This window comes from Rhincodon typus, chromosome 7 (assembly GCF_021869965.1).
Source record: "Rhincodon typus isolate 14 chromosome 7, sRhiTyp1.1, whole genome shotgun sequence".
NCBI lineage: Eukaryota > Metazoa > Chordata > Chondrichthyes > Orectolobiformes > Rhincodontidae > Rhincodon > Rhincodon typus.
In genome coordinates this window covers 75,068,463-75,091,479 of record NC_063338.1, presented here as the reverse complement: position 1 = coordinate 75,091,479, position 23,017 = coordinate 75,068,463, and positions in this window count along the sequence as shown.

Here is a 23,017-nt window from a genome sequence, read left to right as displayed (position 1 = left end):
ACAAAATGTATGTTTCAACATTTTATTTGTGTGCCCTTCCTGAAATACTGTTTAATAAAAGCTAACAACTTTTGTAAATGTAGTAGCAGGGAAATGTAGGCCCAATGCACATCCTGCCAAGAGAGGAACAAATCTATATATATGCCACATTGGATACCAAATGCTTTTCTAACTTAGTGCTGTTACACTCATGTCTCTTTGACACATTCTCAAAATGGAAGCAATGTCTTAACAAAAACTCTGTTATGTGGATACCAGCAAAGCATGCAACATCTCAGGTCTACCTTCTGCTCAGACACCATTGTTAGAGGGATAGGAATTGGGTGGATATTACCTAATTGGTTGCCAGATGAGTTTCAAGTCCCTAACCAGGCAAATGCTGTCAGGATAATCAGAAATGCCACTCCTGACAACGTGACAGCATAAATGCTGCATCTATATCTGCATAAATGTCATATGGACACACAAACAGGCAGCCATTTGGCCCCTCAAGTCCTGCTGTATGATTTAATAAGACGATGTCTGATCTGATTGTAATGTTAAATCTTACCTTCCCCACCCACTCCACACCTTGTTTACCAAGAATCTCAGAGCATAAAATTAGGAAGGTTTGCTAATATCATACAAAGCACATGTCAGACCAAAGATGGAATACTATTGTAGTGATTGGAACCAGGTGGACATCATTGACTACGAGGTTCTTGATTGCGGTTGTTAACCTGAGTCAATCAGGAAAGCCTTGGCTGACCAATATAACAAAAGATTAGAATCCCCTCGGTTGAGGACTGACTCAGAGTTGGTTAGCCACAGCCAGTGTACTGTGCATTAGTAAATAAAGGGGGACTTGGTGACGGGATACCAGTGTGTGTGCCATTATTTCAGTGGTGACAGGAAAAAACAGGATGTGCCTGAAGAACATTCATTTGCAACTGTCATCTTGGAGCTGAGGTAAGCATTTCTGGCATCATGCCCCTGTTTGGGAAGCTTGACTCATTTGACCCTGCTGTCCAAGACTGGGCCCAGCTTGTGGAAAGAATGCGATATTTTTTCCAGGAAAATGACATTGGGGCAGAAGAAAAGCAATGAGTAATCCTTCTGACTGGGCTCACGGCATTTTCAGCTATAAGGGGCTTAACTTTCCCAGAGGTACCAGACACTAAAACATTCCAAGAGTTGACGGAGCTGGTTAGGGAATACTCCAATCTCAAAGCTCCTCTAATCGTGAGATGCTATCAGTTTTATTTAGCTGTTAGAGAACTGGGCGAGACCGTATTGTGATTTTTGATGAGGTTATGACAACTGGCAGAAGCATGTGATGAGATGCTGAAACACCGTTTGGTATGTGGGATTAATGACATGACTATGCAAAAGCGCTATTAGCTGAAGTCCAACTGGACTTCAAACAGGCACTACAACTGGCGTTGTCATTAGAAAATCCAGCAAGTGGAGCATGGAAACTACAGGGCATCCCAATGGAAGTGGACACCCTCAATTGTCCAACTGAGCTTGGGGAACACCACTTGAGCATAGGCAGTCACAGAACCTCATGCGGGCATGTCCTAAGCAGAGGGACCCTAGGCCACCTACAGCAGAAGTTCACAACAATGCCAAGCCTCGGTCAAGTTGCTAAACAGTTCTTCAGGATCTGGGCCAGCAAGCAATTATTTTTGCTGCCAGTATGCAGATTTGAAACAGCAAAGGAATCCTACAAAGCCTGACCTGAGTAAGAAAAGTCGTAGGCCTGTACCCAGGAGAGTGCGCACCCTGGAAAGTTCCCCCTACATGTGGGTTGGAACAATTAAATTGCTTAGTGACACCCAAATAGGAAGAATTAAAATTAATGTTCGTTTAAATGGTCAACAGTTCCCATGGAGATTGATACCGGCACATCTGTATCTTTGGTTGCAGAATCTGTCTCTAACAAGATTCGCTCAGGACTCCAGCCTTTAAGCTTGCGCAGGACCTCAGCCAGACTGAGAACATAAAGCGGGGAACCATTGCAGATTAAGGATACAACTTCTGGTCTCCTGTGAGAAGCAGTTGGTGCAGTTACCACTGATGGTAGTAAAAGGCTCAGGCCCAAGCCTATTGGAGTGGAATTGGTTGAGAAAGATTCACCTGGATTGGCTTAACATTTTTCGTTTGGAAAATGGCTGCCTCAGTGAAGTCCTAGTGAAATACCCAGGAGTTTTTCAAGAATTGCTTAGGAAAATCGAAGGGACCAAAGGCGAGGAAGCAATTCCGAGATTTTGCAAGGCCTGCCCAGTGCCATTTGCCTTGAAAGCAAAAGTAGAGGGGGAAATCAGTAAGGTGGAAAGTGAAGGAATCATCAAACCAACGCAGTTTGCAGAATGGGCAGCGCCAGTCATACCGATTGTGAAGCCTGACAGCTCAGTTCACCTTTGTGGGGATTTTAAGCAAAAGGTAAACCGCTTCTCACACCTGGATAAAGACCCGATCACTCGCATAGAGGACTTGTACGCAAAGTTGACAGGAGGCTATCCTTTATGAAGTTGTGATATGGAGGTGCCAGTGTTGGACTGGGGTGGACAAGATCAAAAATCACACAACACCAGGTTACAATCCAACAGGTTTATTTGAAATCACTAGCTATCACTCCTTCTTCAGGCATTAGGGTGAGAGGTGGTATCAGACACAGAATTTATAAGCAAAAGACCAAAGGGTCATAGAACTGATGTAAATGTATTAAACAATACTAAGATGGCTGTGAAATCTTTCATCAGTTAGAAAGGAGAAGCAGGTTTCAATTGATTATGCAATTCCCAGAATTTCTTTCAAGTCACTGCCTCGGGATAACTAAAGGTTTTATCATTATACCAGAGGTGATACCTCAGGTTAGACAATGCATCTTAGGTGTGAGGCCTTGTTTAGAATCTGTCTGTGTTTTAACTTAGAGTCAGACTGATTTTATTTCCACAGTAGGAACTTATAAAGTGCCACATTGACTATCTACAAATTGTGTGCTTTTTGAACAAAAGAGAAAGTATTTGCAATTACAAATCTGCAAATACAAATTCACGCCATAGATTTATGTGTGTGTGTTTGTGTGTGTGTGTGTGCGCGAACGCGTGCGTGCACGAGGGAGAGAGAGAGATTGTGTGTGTATGAGAGAGAGCGAGTGTGTGTATGAGTTTGAGGGTATGTGTGTATGAGAAAGGCTCTGTGTGAGTGTGTGTGTGTGAGTGTATAGTGTGGTGGCATCACCTGTAACACAATATGAGCCCAAAATCCCAATTAAGGCTGTCCTCGTGCGTACCGAACTTGGCTATCAGCCTCTGCTCAGCGACTCTGACTTGTTGTGTATCCTCACCAAATACACTCACACAGAGGCTCTCTCATACACACACACTCTCTCACACATACATATCATCACATGCACACACATACACTCACATACGCTCTCTGTCAAGCACGGACACATTCTTTCCCTCCCACACGCACTGTCTCCCATGCACGCGCGCGCGCACACACACACACGCACAAATTTATGGGGTGAATTTGCATTTGCAGATTTGTAATTGCAGATACGTTCAAAAAGCACACAATTTGTAGATAGTCAATGTGGCATTTCATAAATTCCTAATTTGGAAATAAAACCAGTCTGACTCCACATTAAAATACAAACAGATTCTAAACAAGGCCCCACAGCTAAAATGCATTGTCTGACCTGAGATATCACCTCTGGTGTACTATTAAAACCGTTAGTTATCTCAGGGCAGTGAATTGAAAGAAATTCTGGGATTTGCATATTAATCAATCAAAACCTGCTTCTCCTATTTAATTGATTAAAGACTTAACAGCCATCTAGGTTTATTCAGTACATTCACATCGGTTCTATGACAGTTTGATCTTTTGTTTATAAATTCTCCATCTGATGCCACTTCTCTCACTAACACTTGAAGAACAAGCGAGACTCCAAAAATTTGTGCCTTCAAATAAACCTGTTGGATTATAACCTGGTGTCGTGTGACTTTTGACCTTTACGAAGTTGGACATAAGCCATGTGTATCTGCAATTGCGACTGGATGAGGAGTCCCAGAAGTAAGTGACAATTAATACCCATAAGGGTTTATATCAGTATACAAGACTGCCATTTGGGGTATCATCTGCCTGATCCCTTTCCCAGTGGACCATGCAGAACATTTAACAAGGACTACCCAAGTTTGCTATTTGTCTGGATGGCGTACTACTAGTCGGGAAGACCTATAAGGAGCACTCGGAGAACTTGGACATAGTGCTTAAACGTTTCTTCCAGGCACCCCAAGTGACCTACTTGGGTTACACCCATTAGAAGAGGAAGTGAGAGTGATCAAAGGAGCCCCGGCACCCACATCTGTACTAGAGCTTAGGTCTTTCCTTGGGTTTGTGACTTGTTATGGAAAATTCATACTTAACCTGGCCTTCATCTTAACGCCCTCACAGCTGCTATTAAAAAAAGGGTCAGCCTTGGAAATGGTCGCAAAGGCAACACGAAGCCTTTAGGGAAGTGAAAAAGCAGCAATTATCATCTAAGGTGTTGGCCAACTACGATCTGAAGCGAGAAGTAATGCTGACATCGGGGTAGTGTTGGCTCACCGGTGGCCCAACAGAGGGGAAAGCCCGATGGCGTATGCTTCCCAGACTCTGGCTAATGCCAAACGCAAGCATGCCCAGATAGAAAAGGAAGGTTTAGTGGTCGTCTTTGGTGTGACAAACTTCCACCAGTACCTATACGCATGAGAATTTGTCATAGTAACAGATCACAAATCCCTGCTAGACAAGGTTGTGCCGCCCATAGCTTCCAGTAGAATTCGGTTTTGGGCCCTTATTCTCAGCATGCACAACTTAGAACACCATCCAGGAAGCCAAGTGACTGATGTGGATGCCCTGAGCCACCTCTCACTGGCAGATACTCCACCAGTGGTGCCTCCCCTGGAAGAGTCCGTTTTGGTTTTAAACTTTCTGGATACCCTTCCAGTCACCGCCAAAAATATCCAACTGTGGACACTAAAAGATCCAGTCCTAGCAAACAGCTGGTGGCAATGGGGGAAACAGCAGGGCTGTCACAACCAGGATTGAAATCTTTTTGGACCCAGCAAGATCAGATCACTGTAAAGGACAGCATATTCCTGTGGGGAGCAAGAGTGATTGTCCCGAGTAAATACTGCTGCCAGATACTGGCCGAACTACACCAGGGTCATCCAGGGGGTTCCAAGATGATGATGCTGACAAAAAGCTATGCCTAGTGGCCAGGGCTAAATGCTGGCATAGCTGCTTTGGTGAGGCAGTGCCCAGAGTGCCAACAAGGACAAAAACTGCCACCAGCATCACCCCCACATTTGCGGAAATGACCAGGTATACCCTGAACTTGGTTACATGTCGACTATGCTGGTCCTTTCATGGGCTCAATGTTCCTGGTCATTGTAGATGCTCATTCAATGTGGTTGAATGTGCATAAAGTTCGTTCAGCAAACTCAGGGATGACAATTGCGAAGCTGCGAGCATTGTTCACAATACATAGACTCCTGGAAGTATTGGTCACGGACAATGGGACATCATTTACCAGCAGGGTATTTGAATATTTCCTAAAGTCCAAATGGCATTTGGCACATAAGAATAGCTCCATACCATCCATCACCCAATAGTCTAGCGGAAAGAGCAGTCCAAACATTGAAGGCAGGCTTAAAGAAGCAGCCTACAGCTTCAATTGATATCAAACCGTCCCAGTTCCTTTTGGATTATAGGACCACCCCACACATAACAACAGGGATAGCTCCAGCAGAGTTGCTGATGGGGATAAGACTCCGCACCAGGTTAAACTTGATATTTCCAGACCTGCGGTGTGGAGGGTGACACAGGAATGCCAATGCCAGCCACAGGCCCTCTTGAAGAGAGAGAGAGACAATTTAATTCAGGGGATGAAGTTTGGTGCTGGAACCATGGAAGTACCCCTGTATGGGTACGAGACGAGGTTGATGTGAGGTTAGGTCCCGTCTCTTACAAAGTTCAGGTATGTGATACAGTCCTGAAAAAACACGTGGATCACCTGAAAGCTGTTACCTCACAAAATGGGGCAGAAGCAAAACATACCTGGCCCTCAGAACAGCCAGAAGGCCTGTCAGAAACCGCAGGTGCTCCCCCTCCGTCTAGTGTCGAGGAAACCTCAGACTCTGAAATGGATGAAGCCTCAATACCATTACCGCTGGAAGAAGAGTAGGAAATTCTCCCGAGACTTTCCAGGTGCAAGAGATGGGCCACAGTCCAGTACACGCTGACTAAGTCTGAGTCTGAGTCAGAGGAACCGGACCTGGGTGAGAACGTCGAAAGAGAAGCTACAAGCAAAAGATCAGGCCTACATCCCCAGACCTGGTTGGGAGGGATGTAGTGATTGGAACCAGGTGGACCTCATTGACTACAAGGTTCCTGAATGAGGTTGTTAATCTGGGCCAATCAGAAAAGTCTTGGCTGACCAATATAACCAGGAGATTAGAATCTCCTTGGTTGAGGACTGACTCCTAACCTGCTGGTCGCAGCCAATGTACTGTGCACTGGTAAATAATGGGTGAATTGGTGACGGGATACCGGTCTCTGTGCAGTTATTTCATCTGTGAACAGTTATCTAAAGAAAGATACATTGGCCTTGGGGGCCATTCATAGAAGCTCCACAGGTTGATGCCAGGTATAGATGGACTGTTTTCTGAGGACAGTTTGAATAGGTTGGCCCTGAACTCATATGAGTTTACAAGGATGGGAGGCAATCTTACTGAAACATACAAGATCCTTAGGGGACTTAGTCAGAAATCACACAACACCAGGCTATAATCCAACAGGTTTATTTGGAATCACACAAGCTTTTGGAGTGCAGGCCCTTTGTCAGGTGCAGTACTTCCACATCTTAACAGGATAGATGTGGAAAGGTCATTTCTGCTAATGGGTGTGTCTAGGACTAGTGACATGATCTCAAAATAAGAATCATACATTTAAGACAGAGATAAGGAAGAATTTTTTTTTCTCTCTTAGAGGGTAGTGGAATTCAGAATCTGTGAAATCCTTTAATTCGGAGAGCTGTCAAGATTGGGTCATTAAATGTATTCAAGGCTGAGATAGACAATATTTTAATCAGTAAAGGAAGCAAGGGTTATAGGGAAACTGGAGTTGAAGATTTCCAGATCAACCATGATTTCATTGAGTTTTCTCTGCTATTCATTGGGTTGAATAGCATGCTTTTGTGCCCACAGTTTATGGTCTTATGGTCACATCTGTCTGAAAAATATTCAAAGACACTGCTACCTTTTCAGGAAGAGATTTCCAATAGTTTCAAAATCCTCTGTAAGTAAAAATTCTGTTCATCTCTCATGGGCATCCCTTTCTCACCCAGAACTGATCAGGAAATAGTTATAGAGTTGAGTCATATAGTCATAGAGTAATACAGCATGGAAACAGGCCCTTAGGACCAAACTGGTCCATGCTGACCATGGTGCCCACTCAGCTAGTTCCAAATGCTCGCATTTGGTCCATATTCCTCTAAGGCCTTCCCACCTATGTACCTGACCAAATTTTTTTTTTAATGTTGCTATTGTGCCTGTCTCAACCATTTTCTCTGACAGCCCATTCCATATTTGCATCATTCTCTGCATAAAGAAGTTGCCCCTCTGGTCCTTCTTAAATCTTTCCCCTCTCACCTTAAACCTACGCCCTCTAGTTTTCAATTCCCCATCCCTGGGAAAAAGGCTGTATGCATCCAGCCTATCTGTGCCCCTCATGATTTTATAGTCCTCAGTAAGGTCACCCCTCATTCTCCTACGTTCCAAGAAATAAAGTCCTATCCTGGCCAACATCTCCCTATAACTCTGGCCTACTAGGCTTGGCAACATCCTCATACATCTTCTTGTTGCAATATCCTTGAATGCATGCAACTATTGCAGCAAGTAGCAAAAAAAAATGCAACAAAAATGCTTCAAGTGGAATTCAACATTGATTTACAATTGTGTTCATCTGTACAGTGATTAAACAGCTGTGCACCCTTTGAACCTGTAGAATTTCGGAATCTTACCCTTGCCACCTCTACACCATGGTACTGTCCTACTGCCATAGCTGAGATGGAGGTAGGCTGCTGTCAATTATTCCCTGTTGACTCTGATGACCTTGGCAGCTGATCGTTGGTGGTCCGAGACCTGGAGGACTCCGGGCTCCTGCATAATTGCAGATGCATCTTTCTCAACCTGACATGGTGAGAATGATGGAGTCACTGACAAAAGGGAGGTGGAGTGGCACAGCAACCTCCAATATCCTGGCATTAACCCTCCAGGGAAGCTTGCTGGAGCTTTTCCTCCCTGCAGGGCATGATGGCGACTCCTAGAGCAGATGGATCAAGTGTTGGAGGTTGAGGTGCCTCATACCCCTTTCTCCTTGCCATTGCAGCACTGCATACTTGGTGGGAGCAATGAGGTGAGTGCTTATTCAGCTACAGATAGTGTCTTCTGCTTGACCTGGTTTTCCAAGGCAGCCGAGTACTCACATGCATGAGCAACAAACATGCAAAGAATGTGGACAGACTTGACCATCCTTCGTTCTAGTCTGTGCATGGACTCTGCTGGCATCCCTGCCAGATCTTCCCCTGCCTGACTCCACATTTGCAGCAGGCCTCTTGTGGATCCGATGAAGTCAGAGTCTCATCATTCACATCAGGATGAGCAGAGGTCTGTGGCCTCCAGCAGTCGACTGTGTGCTAGAGAGATTGGCTGACACGTCTGCCATCAGCTGCAGGCACGCATCTGCTATGTGCTCAGCCAGAGAGCACTAATCTGGGGGGCCTGTACCAACTGAAGTGAATAGCTCTGTGCTGACGAGCAGTGCAGGGGCATACAATATCACTGCAGTCTCTGAGAATTGACTCATCCTCCTTGGATATGGTGCTCAAGGCAAAGGTAGAAGTGGAGATGGAGCTAAGAGATGGCAGTAGGTTGTCTTCTCTTTTTAGTTTTGGACATCCTGCAAGGACCTTACATTGGAGAACAAACAGCTGTGCACAAATAGTTATGCACATTCCCTTCTCTCATTCATGTTCCAGGAATTAGTTCTGTATGTCCAGTCATCAACAGAAGACTGGAGCCTTCCTTAGCAGACTGCTGGAGACTCCTGTATCTCCATTTTGCTCACACTCAATCCAGGCCTCTCAAGCAAATCTGATGTTGTCCTTTTCAAAGGGAGTGAGGATTCATATATCATGCGGCCCTCCACCAGTCATGCTGTACTCTTCCAACATGAACAGTTTTCTCTTCCAGAAAGACGAAAGGATTGAGTGTCATGCTGATGGGCTGATAAACACTTTCTGATCATACAAGCCTATGACCTCTCTTGAGATTTGATCAGTAAATGCATAATAATTGCAATGTCCTTCAACTGACAAAATATTCACATCAAGAAGTGGTTCTCTTACATTCAGTAAATTGTTCCATTTGCTGCTGAGACCTACAAACAATCCTCTTATTTGACATTCATCTATAAAACAGACTTACATTGCCTGGTGCCCTGATGATATCACTTTGCACTGACTATACAGTGCCACTTAGCTCTGTGGTGACAGCAGATTGTGTGTCTTCAAACTGCACTGGACACGTGTTCTAGAGTAGGCATCTGTCCAGGCCAGTTTGGTCTGATATGGGGGCTTCCTGCTACCATTCCTGGGAAATAGGACCTCCTGACAGAGAACCTGTAGCAAGGAGTCATTGAGTAATTTGTCTTTTCTGACACATTCTTAATAGTACGACATCAGTGGGGTGAAGAACGACAGATTTGGCAGCAGTATGATACCTCAAGTAATGCTCCTGGTTTGCAAGGAAGAAACACTCGTCTAGGTGCCCCTTTAGATATGGCACATGAACACTAAGCCCTGTGGTGTAATGGCAGATGAACACATTCTTGCATAAGGTAATAGTGATCCCATTGAGTCAAGAAAAAGTACTGCTATAATTAAAAAAAACTTTATAAAGCTCACATCATGTGAAAATTGTAATCTGGATCCTACTGCAGAATCACAGTATTTGCTAAGGCGCAAAAGGAGGCTATTTGGCCCATTGTGCTAGCACTTGCTCTTCAAACCAGCATCATTACCTCATGCCAATTTTCTGCTTTTTTTTTCCATACCCTTACACACTATTTCTATCCAAATAATTATCCAATGTCCCTTGAATCCTTCAAACTGAATTCAGCTGCCTCCACTACATTTCCAGGCAGCACAGTAACTATTTAGTTACATGTCAGATAACTAACTACTTAGCTATGCATTATAATGCTATTACAAATGTTAAATTGGTTTATTAAATGTTAGCTTTACATGTGTAAATCAAACTTAAACAGCTAGATGTAGAATGTGCTCACAAAATAGTGTTTACCTTATTGATGTAAAGGTAATTGTATAGTCCAAAGCTATCACAAAATCAAATTGCCTGTGACTCGGTCATCACAACTTGGCATCAATCGTTGCTAACAGGGTAGTAGTTCAGTGTAAGTAGCCTCAGTAATGTCCACAGCAGCTGACTAGAATAAGTATCATGAAAAGAAGTCAAGAAGGACAGAACATTAGAATAACTTGTTAGGTAAAATATTTTTCTTGAGGCAAGATTGCTAATGTGAAGCTTTCTACTGGATCAAGGCAGACTTTAAATTTTACAAATATGTCAAAGTCAACTTGATACACAGGAGAGGATTTTTAACTATTTTTATATACAGATTGGATCTTGTGGGCGAGATATAAACACAGTTTATCATTGAAATGGTACCTAGACTGTCTTATGAACTGTCATTGTCATTGAGTCAGTCATAGAGACCTACAGCATAGGAAAAAGGCTCTTTAGCCATCACATCCACGCCAGTCAAAAACAACCACCGAACTAATATAAGCCCATTTTCCAGCATTTGGTCCATAACCTTGTATGTCTTTGCTTTACAAATGGACATCTAAATACTTCTTAAATGCCATTTGCTTTACAAATGGGCATCTAAATACTTCTTAAATGCCAATGAGGATTGCTGCCTATACCACCCTCACAAGCAGTAAGTTCCAGATTCCCAGCACCCTATGGATGAAAAAGTTTTCCTCATATCTCTTCTAAACCTTCTGCCCCTTCAATCTATGCCCCCTTTCATTGATCCCTCTACCAAGGGAAAATGTTTCTTCCTGTCTACCCTATTTATGCCCCTCATAATTTTATACATCTCAATCATATTCCCCCCTCAGTCTCCTGTGGTCTAAGGAAAACAACCCCCTCGTCCAAAAACAGAAGTTGCTGGAAAAGCTCAGCCGGTCTGGCAGAATCTGTGGTGAAAAAAATCAGAGTTAACGTTTCGTGTCCAGTGACCCTTCCTCAGAAACCTTCCCCAGAACTCAGACAGACCCGTCTGTCCAAAGTTTCTTTATAGTCGAAACTCTTCAGCCGAGGCAACGTCCTAGTAAATCTCCAATGCACCCTTTCCAATGCTATCACATCCTCTTAGAATGTGGATTCCATAACTGTGCACAATAATCTGGCTGTGGCCTAACCAATGTTTAATACAGTTCCAGCACAATTCCCCTACTCTTAAACTCTATGCTTCAACTAATAAAGGCAAGCATATGATATGCCTTCCTAATGACTTTATCCACCTGTCCTGATATCTTAGGAGACCGGCGTACATGCAGACCAAGGCCTTTATGATCTTTGATGTTGGTTGTAACTAGGAACCTCATCTAATGTAACTAGAGAAAATGGTAAATACACTGCTTTTAAAAGAAATTTCTGAAGTGAATATTTAAAGTTTGTTTAAATATGACATTGGCTCAGACTTTTCAGTTGTAATGATGATAAAACTATCACATTAATTGATCTATGAAACTGGCAGTAAGTTTCAACACTACATATGTGTAGTTAAAAGGAAAAATCCAGAAGTTGCCGTCTGATTTATTACTCATCCAAGGGTACGTTGTTGATGTCTCCATCAACAGCAATCTTGAGAAATCGCTGAACTGTTGAGAACTTTGTGTTCTACCGATCTATATCTCTGCTAAACCTTCAAAATGATACATTCACAAGGATGTGGACAACACTGGCTAGGTCAGCATTTGTTGCATCCCAAACTGCACAAGAAAAGATAGCGGTAAACTACCTTCCTGAGCTGCTAATGTCCATGAAGGGCTAACACCTACTGTACTATAAAGGAAGGGAGCTCTAGGATTTTGACCTAGTGATAGTAAAGGAACAGTGATATAGTTCCAAGTCAGATACCGTATGGCTTAGAAGGAAACTTGCAGGTGGTAATGTTCCCAATATCTACTGTCCTTTCTAAGTGGTAGAGAACAAAGTTTTGATAAGTTTCTGCAGTGTATGTTGAAGATGGTACACGCTGCTGTCATTGTGTGATGGTGGGGGAGGGAATAAATTTTGAAGGTAGAGAATGTGGTCCAATCAAGGGCACTGCTTCATCCTGAATGATGTCTTGCTTCAAGAATATTGTTGGAGCCACACTCATCTGGTCAAGTGGAGAGTACTCCATCATACATTGTTATAGGTTGATGATGAGGTGTAACTTAAGCACACATAATTATAACTGTTAAAAAAATTCTTTGATGGGATGTTCACTGGCATAGCTAATAAATATTGTTCATCTCTATTGTACTTGAAGGGTTGGTACTGGGCCACCCTCTTGAACCACTGCTGTCCAGCTAGCACAGGTATACCTACAATGATGTTAGGAAGAGAGTTCCAGCATTTTGATTCAGTAGGAGTGAAGAAAGAACAATATAGTTCCAAACCACGGTAATATTTTGCTTGAAGGGGAACTTGCAGGTGATGCTGTTCCCATGCATCAGTTACACTTTTCTTCGAGATGCTAGACACCTTCTCTGGCCTTGCAAAACTAGTATATTCTTCCTAATGTTGTATATTTCCATTAGGGTAAAACCTCCATAGCTTTTGTATATAGAGTGAGAGCTTTAAAGGCATGTGAAAATATTTCAGCTTCTTCTGTGTGTCTCAAATCTCATTTCACCTTCCCTAAATGCATTAAAAATGTGAAGGACAATCAATATATTTTACTTCCTGATTTGCTGTCTGTGAGATGCCTTCAATTTGATTGACTGCTTATGATAAGACTTTAAGATATAGGAACAGAATTAGATCGTTCGGCCAATAAAGTCTTACCTGCCAATTGATCATGGCCTATAAGTTTCTCAACCTCATTCTCCTACCTTCTCCCTGTAACCTTTGATCCCCTTACTAATCAAGAACCTATCAATCTCTGTCTTAAATACACTCAATGACCTGGGCTCCACAGCCTTCTGAAGTAATGAGTTCCACAGATTAACCAATCCCTGGCTGAAGAAATTCGTCCTCATTTCAGTTCTAAAATATTGTCCCTTCAATCTGAGGCAGCGGTCTCAGGTCCTATCTCTCCTACTAGCAGTAATATTTTTACTACACCAGCTCAATCCAGGCCTCTCAATAACCTGCAAGTTTCAATGAGATCCCCCCTCATCTTTCTAAACACCATCAAGTACAGACCCAACGTCCTCAACTGCTTTTCATAGGACAAGCACTTCATCCCCAGGATCATTCTTGTGGAATCCCTCTGTATCCCCCTCAAGGCCCAAAACAGCTAACCATATCCAAAATGTGGTCTGAGCAGAGCCTTGTACAGTGTCAGTAGTACTTGTCTTCCAGCCTTCTTGAAATGAATGCTAATACTGTATTTGCCTTTCCAACTGCCAACTGAACCTGCATGTTAGCCTTAAGAGAATTCTGATCTAGGATTCCCAAGTCCCTTTCTGCTTCAGATTTCTGAAGCCTTTCTCCATTTAGAAAGCAGTCGATGTCTCTATGCCTTCCTTCCAAAGTGCATAATCTCACTTTCCCTCACTGCATTCCATCTGCCACTCCTTTGCCCACTCTGCTATCCTGTGCAAGTCTTTCTGCAGCCTCCCCACCTCCTCAATACTGCCTGCCCCTCCAATCATATTTATGTCATCAGCGAACTCAACAACAATTCCCTCAGTTCCTTCAGCCAGATCATTGTATAACATGAATATTTGTGGTCCCAACACTGACCCCTGTGGAACTCCACTAGTCATTGGCTACCATCTCTTTAACTGCACTCTCTGACTTCTGCCAGTCAGCCAATCATCTATCCATGCCAGCATCTTGCCCCTAACCCCACGACTCTTATCTTATTTAGCAGTTTCCTTGAGCGGCACCTTATCAAAGGCCTTCTGTAAATCCAAATACATCACATCTACTCACTCTCTTGTCTACGTTGCTCATTATCTCCTCAAAGAATGCTAACAGAATTCTTACTTTGTATGATGATATGGCTGTTGTTGGATGGTTACAGATCTCTTTGATTTGGCACTGGATTCAAATTAACATTCACTGAGGTGACATCCACTCCAGAGGTCATTTTAACTTAGAAACGTAGAAGATAGGAGCAGGAAGAGGCCATTTGGCCCTTTGAGCCTGCTCTGCCATTCTTTACAATCATGACTGATTGTCCAACTCAATAGCCTAATACTGATTCCCCTCTATAAACTTTGATCCCATTTGCCCCAAGTACTATATCTAGTCACCTCTTGAATACATTCAATGTTTTGGCACCAACTGCTTCCTGTGGTAATGAATTCCACAGGCTCACCACGGTTTGGATGAAGATGTGTCTCCTCATCTCCATCCTAAGTTGTCTACCCCAAATCCACATACTGTGACCCCTAGTTCTGGACATACCCACTATCGGAAACATCCTACCTGCATCTACCCTGTCCAGTCCTGTTAGAATTTTATGTCTCTGTGAGACCCCCCTTCATTCGTCTGAACTCCAGCAAAAACAATCCCAGCCTAGTCAATCTCTGCTCATTTGTCAGACCCGCCATCCCTGGAATCAGCTTGGTAAACCTTCACTGCACTCCCTCGAGAGCAACAGCATCCTTCCCCAGAAAAGGAGATCAAAACTGCACGTAATATTCCAGCTGTGGTCTCACCAAGACCCTGTACAACTGCAACAACACATTCCTGCTCCTGTACTCGAAACGTCTCACAATGAAGGCCAACATACCATTTGCCTTCTTTACCACCTGCTGCACCTGCATAGTTACCTTCAGCGACTGGTGCACAAGGACACCCAGGTCCCGCTGCACACTCCCCTCTCCCAATTTACAGCCATTCAGGTAGTAATCTGCCTTCTTGTTTAATATTGTCACCAGCTTTCAATGTCTGCAGGGAGAACTTTTATTTCACTACTGATCACAAAATCTGGGCTAGCATTTCAACTTAAAATTCATTGTAACCAAAGTGATGAAATCAGAAATATTTTCAAAAGTCACAATTGTTTAGCTTTTCAGTCTTAAGCACATTCGAGCAGTTTCAGTTGAACTTGTATAAGACCAAGCAAATAAAGCTGTCTTAATATAGACAAGGTTCAGTCTCCAGTTCAGCCAACAGTTTGGTGAGCAGGTTCTGACTTTTGTTTTGCATATTTGGTAACAGAGGTTAATTAATGAGGCTATTTATTGTACGCATTTTTCTGCCTCTCCACCACAAGTTGTATGTGTGTGTATGTTCTTTATTGTTTTGTCAGTTCTTTATGGCAACTATATTGTCATATCTGAATGATAGAGAAATAGATGCAAAATTGATACAAAATTAATCTTACTGAATTTACATACATTTGTGTTAATTTTTCTATCATTTTCTACGTAGAGTTACTCAGCTAATACTAGAAAGTGCTTGTTCAGAGATAGTAGGAACTTCCGATGCTGGAGAGTCTGAGATAATAAGGTGTGGAGCTGGATGAACACAGCAGGCCTGGCAGCATTAGAGGAGCAGGAAAGCTGACGTTTGGGGTTTGGACCCTTCTTCAGAAAATTGCTTGTTGCTGTTTTCACACTAAAGGATCACAAGATTGCATCAGAATATACTTGAGGCAATTACCAATACATGATGCTACTGAGAGGAAGAAATACTGTCAGTAAATCAGAGAGAAAAAATCTGCAAAGATTATGATGTGAATGGGATATCATTCAAAAGATTTTCTTCTGACCACTCTTCTGTGTCCTCGCTTTCAATTTCTCACTTTGGATGTTTCACATTAATACGCTGTTTCTCCAGTTTTGTGTGTTTTTTTTTGCTTTACTGTCACTTCTTTTTGCTGTTTTTTTTATTGGTGCTGCAGTTTGTTTTGCTGTTGGTTTTGCAGTTTATCATCCTATTAGTTCTAACGTACCTTCTCCCAACTCTCAGATACCAACAGAGCAGCATAGCATCACCATGGCTTCAAATAAACTATGTTGATCACCATCCCATTGTTTTCAATTCTCACCTTAATTAGTTGCCTGATCAGCCACAAAAAATACTTGTAAAAATGGACAATATGTGCTCTCATTCATAGTTTACCTAACAAATAAAGGAATTCCTATATTATTAGGATCATGATATGGCAGAAGGTCTAATTGACAACCATCACATGGTGAACACTAAACATGCTCATATGATATTTCTGTGGATATTACTTTTAAGGAGATTTCAATCCATTTAAAGTGCAGCTTCACTCGTGTGCAATATTATTACAATCAGGAATGTAACAGGAATTTGACAATGCAATTCATGAATCAGAATTCATGCCCAATAAAGATTTTACACGATAGTAATCTAGAAATGACTGGTACCAGTATTGGTAAAAGAAGATCGAATATACTCGTTAGCTAATTTCCTGTCCACTATACCTTTTTGTTATCACTTTTTTAATAGCTATTAATACAGAACCATGAAAAAAGAGAATGATGCAAATGTGGTGAATTGTTCAATAGATTATATCAGTGCCTGTCAATTTAAATCTTATGGTTGGTGTAATTTCATGTTTTGCTTGGGTTTCAACATGAATCACCAGCCAAAGAATACGGAATGATGTCAAATCTAAATGATTCAAACCAGAAAGGTTCCTTAGTAGGAAAATTTAAATGTTCAAGTAAAACTTTTCTGTCTTCCAGCAAAGACTTCTTTTTATTCATGGGTATTGGTGAAAAAAATACGTCGAGTTATTTTTATTGTTAAAATTGGATATGGTGCTTCACCAGAATATATGGAACAATGCATTTAAATCACTCTTTTGTAATTACAGATACGTTTCTTATTTGTATACTATACAGAATAAATCCAAAGCATTTAATTTCCTTCTATTCACATGAACTTACTGCATTCACCTAACACAATAGTGTTAAAATAGTGCAGACACAAATTACACTTAATAGTATTAACCAGTGAGTTTAAAGCAGCAGACAGAGGAAATAAAAGTACTACTCAGAAATTATCTAATTTGCATGCCTAACAGTAGGCATTTGGTGCTGTAAACATATGTGTAGAATTGCATCTCACTCAGCCAGGACATCTTCAAAATAGTTGAAACTCAGTTAGCTAAAAAATGTTCAGGTAACAAACAGGTTTCTTTTCTTCATTTGTTTCTCACTTCCAAATAAAACATAACAAACAGGATAATATAATTCATAAAGTTGTCCGTATAGAAAAATAACTGCAGGCTTGATGAACCAAGAGATTTGATTTAGAAACATAAATTTCTTCAATTTAGGTTTATTTGCTCCTGGGATTTAGGTGTTGCTGTCTAGTCTGGATTTATTGCCCATCCCTAGCTGCCCCTAAGAACTTTTGCAGTCCATTTACTCTTCTTTTTTCTTTTCTAGTGGTTGATACAACTGAATGGCTTGCTGTACCATGTCAGGGAACAGTTAAGAGTCAACCACATTGTTGTGGGTATAGAGTCACAGGTAGGCCAGTACTTTCCTTTCCTCAAAGGATATTCGTGAACCAGATGGGTTTTTATAACCACTGATCCATCGTTATCATTGGACTTCCCAGAGTATTACTTGCATCTCAGGATATCTAGGTCTTGGCTGTCTAATAGATACAGAGAGAAAACCCTCTTCCTAACAGTTCTATCACTGCAATATTACAGGATGTTTCAGCATCGCTGTCTCTGAACTGAAAAGTTTATAACAAAGCTCATTTAGAATTTCTGAAACTCCCCAGCATGGTTGGAAATCAAAGCAGTTTGTGTCCAGAATTAACTCTATCATGGCAGTCTTATGGTCATATGATGTAGGAGTTACATCGTCTTGCATCAGTGTGTTCGAACATTGGATTTGGACTCCCAATAGTTGATTGGAGAGGTTCTAGTTCTCTATGGGAGCTATGCAATTCTACCTTTTTCTATATCCCACCTTTCTGTTGTTTCATCATACAAGTGCAATAGTTGTTGTTTTTGATGTATCGTTAGCAACCATGCTGTCTAGACTCTAAACTCTGAAATTCTTCCCTAAACATTTCCAACTGTATCTCCTGCTGTTAGAATGCTCCTTAAGAAATATTACTTTGCCAAAGGTCTTGATAGTCTGCCCTAATATTTCCTCAGCCATCTTGGTGCCTTTGTTTTTGTCATGCTCCAATCCAATGCCTTGGAACATTTTACTACATTAACTAGAAAAATACAAGTTGCGCTGTAAATTGAACTCTGTGCTCACATTTCAGATTTAGACTTGAAGCATTTAACTTTTAGGTCTTTTGGAGGTCAAGGTCCAAACACAGATATTCTCATGCCAATCTGTAAGGAGATGTTCAACAATGTTGAAAAAAGAAATGTTAGTGAGGATCTTCCAAGGATTGGGAATCATCACTGGACTGGTACTATGTCCCAAACTTCCCTCATCCCAATGAAGCTCTGTATTTATATCAGTATCTTACAAACCAGGCTGTGCCAGAAATATAGAGCACAGCATCCCTCAGAGAACTCTTTTGAATTGTGGTAGAATCAAGGAAAGACAAGCCATTCTCCTTTTTTTAATGGTAAGTTTAAATGAATGCCTGAATGTTAGTGAAAGGGCATGTAGATGAGGTAAATGGAACCATTGTTGTTCGCCAATCAGGTGCCTGCTTGCTCTGGAACTCATGATGTGGAGGTGCTGGTGTTGGACTGGGGTGCACAAGGTCAGAAATCACACAACACCAGGTTATAGTCCAACAAGTTTATTTGAAAACACTAGCTTTCAGAGCCTCGCTCCTTCTTCAGACTAACACCTGAAGAAGGGCCGAGGTTCCAAAAGCTTGTGTTTTCAAATAAACCTGTTGGACTATAACCTGGTGTCGTGTGATTTCTGACCTTGCTCAGGAACTGAAATACAATTTCAAAATTTGAGATGACACCAAATGGTGGATGTAGTTATTGACAAGGAAAACTGAAACATGATACAGGAAAACATATTACGCTACAGACCAGATGTGTAATTGCAAATGAACCTCAACATAGATAAGTGTGAGCTGGTACATCTTGGTGGGAGGGATAGGAAATGACATACTCTGAGGAAATAGATATTTAAATGGGCTAAAGGAGCAGACCAATCCTGAGTATGGATACACAAGTCACTAAAAGTAATGAAGCTGTTTAAAAAATTTCAATTAAAAAAAGCAAACAAAGCAATCAGGTTCATTTATACAGATATGGAATTGAAAAACACATAACTGATACTGAAATTGTATAGGCCCTTTGGTTATACTGCATTTGAAGCACTGTGATTTCTGTATTAGATAAAGGCTATTGAGGTACCAGGTAAAGTGACAGTAAATGTTTACTAAGTTGAGAGGTTATAAAGTGAATATGTTGTACTTATCTTTCTTGAAAGGAAAATGTTAAGCTATAATGTGAAGCTGGAGGAGCAACACCTCATATTCTGCCTTGGCAGGCCACAGCCCAGTGGGCCAAACATAGAATTCACTAGTTTTAAAATCTCCCCGGGCCTCATCCCACGCCACGTCCAAACCTCCTTCTCATCTCCGCCGCCTTGACCTGACACAACCTGTCCATCTTCTTCCCCACTTATCCGCCCTACCCTTCCCACCAACCAATCCCCGCTACCCCCTACCTGCATCCACCTATCACCACCCCACCCACCTTTCCGCAGCCCCACCCATCCTCCCTCTCACCTCACCTCTTTGACCTGACACAACCTGTCCATCTCCACTCCTACCTATCTGGCCCCCCCTTCCCACTGACTAATCCCCATCACCCCCTATTTGAATCCACCTATCACCATCCCACCTACTAACCCCCAGTCCCACCTCTCCTCCCTCTATTTTTTCCTAGTTCCCTTCCCCCTTCCCAGTTCTGAAGAAGGGTCCCAACCCAAAACATCGACTTTCCCACTGCTTTGATGCTGCATGACCTGCTGTGTTCCTTACCTCCACACTGTGTTAGACTCTGACTCCAGCATCTGCAGTTCTTGCTATCTCCAAATGTTAAGCTACTACCTGAAATAAGAAAGAGTGTGAAAATGGATTGTTACTTTTTATTCTGTCAGTCCCTCAAAGCGAGCAGGTTGCTTGCCACAGAGCACAGCCTGTGGCAGGAACCATTGCATAGAATCTTTCAATGTGGGAGACTGTTACACTGCAGCTACCACTCGGTTCTGGCTAACAAGGTGACTCTTGCGATCTTACTGTCTGCTATAGGCGTAAGGAAAAGATTTATCAGGTTGATAATCAACCTGATTGGCTGTGTCATGAACACAAATTTCATGGCCATCGAGGCCCAAGAATGGACACTTCACATTGTTACAATGTAGAATTAAGCCCTAGAAATGGCATTCCCAAAGTCATAACAGAAACAGAATATGAATGTTACATAGAATAATTGACCATTTATGCAAATACTTCAATCCATGAAACTTAATTGCACAATAATGTAAAACAAAAGTACAGGCAATTCAGCAACCAATAAAGTTGTTGATAATTAATTTATTGCTGCAATTAGTTACATAGTGAATAAAGAAAATACAACTGATCATCTTTCAAATTTCCTTTCTTGGCTGTTTTTCTTCATTTCCTGTCAGGTTACCTTACTTCTATTAGATGTTTTGTCAAAATCTCCAGGAGAACATCAAGAATGACACTGCACCTGCTTCAAATCAAAGCCCATTATATAGTAGCTGGAAAAGAAAATTGCAGGGATTTTGCTTTCTCATTCTCTGAGAAAAGCAGTTGCATTGGGTAAGAGAATCCAGGCATTTATTTTGACCATGCATTGATTAGTGTCACTGACACTAATCCTTCTTTCTCAGTAGCCAAGTTCAAATTCTCAGATTGTCTCGCTCTATGCTATTTACTACCTTTATTGACACTAATCTGCAACTTGTACCATATTAAGTTTGAAACCTGTTGTTGTAAACTGTACTCAGCAATTGTAGATAGGAAAAGTTGAGTGACATGCTACTTATGTGACTGGATAACACTCAGTTAACTTAAAACAATTATATGTATGAAATAAAGGGCACTTAGGAGCATTCACACAATATTAGAATTTCTAAAATATAACAACAGTAGTGAAAGAAATTTTGTCCACTCAAAGCTACCACAGAAGCCTAGGATGACCAGGATGGTAGGAGAAGAATTGGATGGACCTTGATCTTTTTCCATTGGACAATTACTCGATTAATGTTAAGGGGATAATGTGGGGTTGAAGTGTTTGATTAGCTATGATCATATCAAATGGCAAAATAGGCTCAATGAGCTGAATGATCTACTCCTGTTCCTATGTTCTTAGATTATCACATCTTAAAAAATCACTAGCTTGTAAGCCTCCACTGGAGTGGTGCTACTTCATGTGAGTATGAATTTATCTGACTATTTATAATGGCAATCAGTGTACTTTGGAGATGAATCCAATCTTTGTTTGTCACTTTGGATTTCATACATCAACCTATCAGAATACTCGTCCTTCCTCAATCATGTGTATATTGCTTTGGAATTTTTTTTTATTCACTGGATGTGGGTGTCACTGGCTGGGCCAGCATTTTTTGTCCATCCATAAATTTCGGGTTGAAGCGTTCAATTAAGTTAAGAGTCAACTACATTGCTGTAGGTCTGGAGTTATATGTAGGCCAGACCATGTAAGGATGTCAGTGAATCAGATGGGTTTTTCCTAACAAGTGACAATGGATTCATGGTCATCATCCAACTCTTAATTGTAGATTTTTAATGAATTCAAAGTCCACCACCTCTGTGGTGATATTTGAATGTTAAGTCTCCAGAACATTACTTGGGTCTTTGAATTAACAGTCCAGAGTTGCCTCCCCTTAGTCAGTAAATGGTCATTCATAGGTAAGTCAGCTGCCAGCTGAGAACTAACAAAACTGATTAAGGTAACAAGGAGTATAAGGTCATTTCCTGAACCCAAGCTTTATTGGGGTTTCAAGTAACTTCCATGTCATTTACCAGAGCATTTGTGGTAATCTTCATGCTTGGAATTTAATGCCCTTCCCCACAAAAGGTTTGGCAGTGCGGACCCCACCGCCTTCCATCTCTGCCACAATTAAATCTGCAACAGGAGGCCTATGGATGGCCTTCCCACTCTGCTGCCAATTGAGGCCCTTAATTAATGCTGATTGGCCTCTTCCCGCCACCACTCATATTTACACCATGGTGAACAGGAGACTTGCAATACCAGAAGCCCAAAAAGTAAACCCTGTTAGAGTTGCTTGCAGGTTTTGACGAGGGGTTGGTCCTTCGTTCAAAGGTATTTAGTAGCTGATCGAGTGTCGAGTGATCAGTGGTGGGGAAGGAGGGTCCACCGAGAACGATCACCTCGCTGCAGATTCTCCCTGAATTCATCTGTGTCTGCATCCACCAAGGATCCTGAGTCCCAGGTGGCTGTAATCCCAGGAGCTGCCACCACTCCTCCATTGGATCATAAGAAACAGGAACAGAGGTAGGTCGCTCTGTTCCTCCAGCCCGCTCCACTATTCAATAAGATAATAGCTGATCCGACATTCCTCACATCAACTTTCCTGCCCTTTCCCCGTCACCCTTGATTCCCCAACTGATCAAGAATCTATCCAGTGGTGCTGTTGAGGAATGAAATGTTACCCTCTGATTGACTGGCAGCTCTTAGAGAAAGGGATATTTTCTCCCCAGGGTTCTTGATCCTGACGAAAGTC